The sequence below is a fragment of the Canis lupus genome, chromosome 28 (genome assembly GCF_048164855.1).
Source record: "Canis lupus baileyi chromosome 28, mCanLup2.hap1, whole genome shotgun sequence".
NCBI classification, from domain to species: domain Eukaryota; kingdom Metazoa; phylum Chordata; class Mammalia; order Carnivora; family Canidae; genus Canis; species Canis lupus.
Genome location: NC_132865.1, coordinates 18596180 through 18602179, shown reverse-complemented (window position 1 = coordinate 18602179; position 6000 = coordinate 18596180). Strand labels below are relative to the sequence as shown.

General features: G+C 33.3%; 1 long non-coding RNA gene across 1 annotated transcript; it reads right to left on the bottom strand.

Moving 5' to 3' along the window:
* Nucleotides 1-790: 790 nt before the first annotated feature.
* LOC140620247 (uncharacterized) lies at nucleotides 791-5713 on the bottom strand. The gene is made up of 2 exons (XR_012020036.1): nucleotides 3410-5713; nucleotides 791-2974 (listed from the first exon to the last, which is right to left on the bottom strand). It is a non-coding gene; the product is annotated as an uncharacterized lncRNA (long non-coding RNA).
* Nucleotides 5714-6000: the final 287 nt, after the last annotated feature.

Sequence of the window (6000 nt, the reverse complement as noted above, 5' to 3'; positions counted from 1 at the left end):
TATATATTTGATCTCTGAAAAAATATGAACTTGGAGAGATAGAATCATAGAAAATCTATTGTAAGTGTTCATTATTAAAACAAATTCCACCAAAGTTTGCCAACCATGCTGCTCCAACTTGAAAGCATTGCTTTCCCCAATACCTAATCTTTTAATAAGTGTCTTGACCAGAAGAGGTCTCATTTAAGTTACCTCTTTTGAATCATTACTGAAATCGTTTTCTACTTTTCCCAAATTTCCAAAATCACCTGAATTTGTAGCTAGGATCATTCCATACTTCAAGGTTTGTCCTTGGGAGAATTGGCTTCTATGTAGATGTATTTTACCTGCTTTGAGATCAGAAGTCAAAAAGAATATGACTTTGCTACATGGAAGGAATTGAAATCCTCATACATTTATGGAATTTTCATCCCCATAAACTGGGTTCTGTACAAAACAATTAGAATATCTCTGAAAATCTGCCACCTAAATAGACTAATGGAGTAGAACCCGACAGACCAGTTTTATAATCAGATGGTTCACCCATTAAATTCATTAAAACTTCACTTTCCCAGTGATGTCTCCCCCACTTTCCCTTTATACTATGAGCACCCATGGCAGATAAGGTGTCTGATCCTGACAGTAGGTAAAAGGCCATCACTTTGGCAAATATGCCTGAGAATTTGATCTAATGTAGCTTTGAGGACTAATATTCAAATTTTCTTGAAGGTAATGTAATAATTCCACGAGAAGCTCAACCAAGTAGAGAGTGCTTTGACTAGAGTTCTAAGAAATCAACTTTTAGACAGAATAAATGCAAAGCTGAGTGATTGATTTTATTAGAAATTTATTCTTCTATAAAAAATACGAAGGGCTATAGAAAATGTTCATGTACTGAGTCCTCCATTCTTTTGAATTTATTCAGTTTTATGGGTTAAATTGTGATTCTAGCAGACTTGAGTCCAGAAACAAAAGTCATTTCTTGTGCCAAAAATCTAGAAATAGCTATTAACCAAAGAAAATAGTCTTAATAAAGGTGACAAAATAGGGGGAAATATTATCTCAGAATACGGAACCAATGTTGCTAGTTGCCCTTAGCAGGCATGAGAGCCTTTGAGTTTGTCATATTTAAATAACTGCACATAAAAATAAAATTGGTATGTTGAACACTTTTGTCTTTTGAAATAGTATCTCCAGTGGTTAAGCCTGAAGACTAGATGATTTCACTATTTTCTTATGGTAATAAAAGACACGATTCTTGTATTTCAGAACAGACCACATCAAACCAAATTATGACATTTTCTCATAATAAAACTCTCGAAGGCAGTGAAGTTTTAATTTTTAAAAATTAACAATGCTTTGCAAATAAGCTGGTTTAGTAAATGCATAAACAATGGTGAATGGTTATCTTTTTTAACTGGAGATTACTTTTCAATAAACATGAATAAAGAAAATTCTTTTTAACCTGCCTTTTTATATATCATTATGACTATAATAATTTGAAGCTATTCATTTTTATACCACCTGAAAGTATTTTCTATGTTATTATAAAACAGATGAGTAAGTAAAAACTAAAGTTATGAATAAAATGCATTTGCAGAGGTTTATTGAAGCCCTCTGTAGGTATTTTCATGGTGTTGATTGCCAATGGAAAGCAACCAAAGTCATGTAGTAAGTCATAATTACTGAGTATTCATGAAATGCCAAAACAGAGCTACTTCTGTTTAAAGATATTATAATCTCCCTTAGATGGCAACAGTAGTAAGGGATGCCAGTGTTATGCCACAAACTGAAGATCAATAGCAAGGTATTATTTACCAAATTAAATAGCTTTAAAAAGCAGAAATGATTCCTAGTTAAATGCATGTTTAGGGGCGCCTAGGTGGCTCAGTCTGTTAAGCGTCTGCCTTTGCTGGGGTCATGATCCCTGGTTTTAGGATTGAGCCCCGCGTTGCATTGGGCTCCTTGTTCAGCAAGGAGCTTGATTCTCCTTCTCCCTCTGCCTGCCGCTCCCCCTGCTTTTGCCCTCTCCCTCTGTCAAATACATAAATAGTATCTTTTTAAAAATGCATACTTAAATTACAAACACATTGATATTAAAACTAAAATAGAATGACACAAAAATGAGTTGTCTTTTAAAAGAGATAGGAAAAGAGTTATAGCAGATAGAATAGTAAAAAGGGAAACAGTGAAAAAAAGAGTATATTGTATAACTTGGAATTCGTTTTCTTTGTGTTTGCATTCTTCCAATTCTATTCCTATCCCTTGGTCTAACAAAGCAAGCCAAGGGCAGACTTTAAACAAATTCTGAGAAGCCAGAAGTGGAACAGGAAACCTGGTTTGATAAAGCGAAGGCAATTTGTTCAACATGTGGGAGAAGTGCTTCATCTTGTTAATAGATGGTCTGTGAGCTGAATTGTTACTAACAGATAAGCTATTAATTTGAAATAGAAATTGAATTTGTCTTATGGGATTTGCACAAGTAATGGTTTTTCTTACATATTTCTTTCCGGATGTTCTTTTTATAACTACAGGCAATCTTAATTTTCAAATATTCCAAATGTATAATTAAAGTTTCACCTCAAATTTAAAGTATTAAATCTTGAGTAAACTTGGATAGACTGCTGCTTTGGCAAAACGAAGAACGTGTCTTGAATTCTTCTGATTCCTCCTTCAGTCGTCCTGTCTGCCATCTGGATAACAGCCATTCTTCACATCTCAAAACACGCACACCTACCTCTTCCTGCCTGGCACCAGCTTGATTCTACTTTTCAGAACATAACTTCCTTTATATAATATTGTTGAGGGCAGAGAGCCTTTGTACTTCATTTTCCCTTTTTCCAATATCAAGAAATATGTCTTGCCTTGGATTTGAGCCTATATGCTTCCTGTTGTTCGTTTCCTCACTCAATTGAATATACTTCTTTGCACCGTCAGACCCTTCTGAACTCAACAGTTCTGCTCAGGATTGAACCAGTCTCCCAAGGTTGTTTTTCTATAATGTGGAAAAATGTGATTTAAAAAAATATATAACACTATTGTTTCTTAAAATATAACATTATCCTAGGATGGACTAAAACAAAAATTTGCCTAACAAACTTTTTAAATTAAAAACCTTTTAAAGGAGTGATACAGTTCTGCGAAAGAGGGGCAATATCAAATTCTTGAAATTTGTGGTTTCATGATACAACCTAACCTTTCACCCACCATCTGCCTTTTACTCTTATCCATTAGATTACATATATAGTACTACTTACATGCAGTGTAATTTTGTTAAGATACATAAATCAGCATTTTGCTAAGGCTCACAAAAATATTCTCATATTGTTAAAAGTCACAAATGAGGGTATTTAGCCATGAGGAAGAATTGGAAACTTCAAAACAAAATATATTTGGCATAGATATTCTCTATTAGTTTGCTACTCCTTACCTCCTGTTCCCTACTACCAACATTTGCATTTGAAAAGATTCTTTACTTGTACCTGAAAAAGAAAGGAAAAGAGCAGTGGGGTCGAGGTAGGAAGAGGGGGTTGTGGTGAGCACACTGGTCTTAAGAAAAAGATTTATTTTCATTCTGTGCAAGTCACTTAGTCTTTCTAAACGTCAACAATATATATTTCACAGGATTGTTATAATATGGATGCATTAAATATAAAAATATTTACTCAACAGTCTTGCTGTGATAGTTTTATGCAGCACACAACAAAACCCTAGGAGCTTTTAGAAGTATTTACTTCTAAATAAATCTGAAAGGTTGGCTCTAATCTTGGCTGGCCTCAGTTGGACAAGGCTGAACTCCAAGGTTTGGGAACTAAAAAAGCAACAGGTGTCTGGGCGTGCTCTTCTCATGACAGAAGACAGAAGCTCCAAAAGGTTGAGTAGAAATTACCAAGCCTCCAAAAGTCTCAGTTTCTACCTGCGTTCTATTGAGCAAAGCAATATGGACAAGACCAAAGTCAATGGCAAGAGAAAGATTTGTAGGCAAATAATTCAATTTAACACCAGCTAAAATATGCTAGGTTTTCAGTGAGTGCTTTTCAAAAAAAAGCATGACGCTTCCTTAAAAATGTCACATTTTATACCTAAAATGTCACATTTTCACCTAAATTCTAACAAGTATATATTAAGTTTCATTTTTCTTATTTTGAGTTTCTCATGATTTTAGATTTTTAAGTATTTCTTTTAAATAAAAGGGTTTATATTTTAAAGATTCTAATATCTGAATCACCAGTGTAATGAACCCTTCCACTTAAAAAAAATAGGGCCTTTTTAGGTCTAAAAAGTATGCTTTTACTATTAAAAATGTTTTTCCTTTGATGTTTGCAGATACACAGAGATTTTAGAGGATAGATAGAATATCTATATAGGAGGACAATTAGAATGATTTCTTGGAAGAATTGGGATTTGAGATGAAACCTTTAAAGAAAGGGGCAGAGATATCCATGCAGTAGTTCAGAACAATGTTATAATTTGGGGAAGAATTTGGGCAAAGAGCACGGAGGTAGTAATATTTAGGAGAGAGTGAGGTACATTGACATACCAAGAATGGGTCCTGAAGCTAAAGGTACAGTACAAAGCCAGACAGGAGCAGAAGCAAAAGTCACTTCGTGTAAATTCAGCTACACAATATTGAGATTATGAATGTTTCAGATCTGTTTGCGAAGCTGTTTATTTCAGCATATTTTTATTTGCCCATGTGCTCTGTTTATTATTTATAAAGTTACGATTTTCCAAAGCCTTCAGTTTCTTGTTATTTCAACTATTTTAGATCAAAGCATTTTTAACATCTGTATTAATTCTTGGGTTTATATTCAGGAGCAGAACCGAAGGTAACATACATCAAATCAAAATTTGCACATTTTCTTCCATATTTCCAGTGTTTTCCCCTATAACTTATCAACTTAAAATTAAATTTTCTTCATCTCTCCCATCATCTAGCAAAATAATATATTTAACATTCAGATACAATACACACATATGTGTTTATATATACTTTATATATGTGATTTTTTGTATTTTATAACCATATATATTTTTTAATTGTGGAGAGTCCGTATTTGTAGAAAACATCAGACATTTTAATTGTTTCACTTTTGTTAAATGTGATCCTTTAAAATTATCATTAAAAGTGGACTTCAGGGGTTTTGTTAGCTAACAATAGTGGAGAACATTTTCATTCTCCTTATATTAGGATGAAAAACCTGTCTTTGACATTAATTCTGTAAATGAACGGATGAATATATTTCCTTTTATAATGCTTACCTTACAACAGACCTTCCTGGTAAACCTGAAAGACAAACTCTAGACCCAGCACATAGTGAATCACTTCTGCAGATCTAGATAGAACAGTGATTATTAAAAGATGAAGGAAGCTACATCCCTTTGAATTACTGTTTTGTATTCTTTGGGTAAATAGCTAGTAGTGCAATTGCTGGATGGTAGGGTAGTCCTATGATGGCAAATTATGGACCGGGCCAAATATCCGTTGACTGATCAAAGGATAAAGAACATGTGGTATATATATACACAATGAAATATTACTAAACCACAAAAAGAATGAAATCTTGTCATTGGCAATATGTGGATGGAGCTAGAGAGTATTATGCTAAGTGAAATAAGTCAGAGAAATATAAACACCACGTAATTTTACTCAAATGTGGAATTTCAGAAACAAAATAAATGAGCAAAGAGAAGCTTTGGTTTGCCTTCCTCTGTCTTTATATAAGTTGTAAAGAGATCTATGGAAGTATGAGCAAGACATCAATAGGTAAAACATACATAGGAGGATATCAGTTAAGTAGTGTATCATTCTGAAATATAATTTTTAATTAACATTTGACCTGTTTCTCTTTACTTTAGCAAACATAATTTTCCTATTAATGTTTAGAAGTGACATATTGAAAAGAATGAATGGCTTAAAAGTGGATTGCATTCTTCTTTTTTAAAAAAGTTATGCCAAGCTTGGTTTTCATTTTAAAATTAATCTGAATTGCACATCTGCTTTGCAATTCATTTATGAAT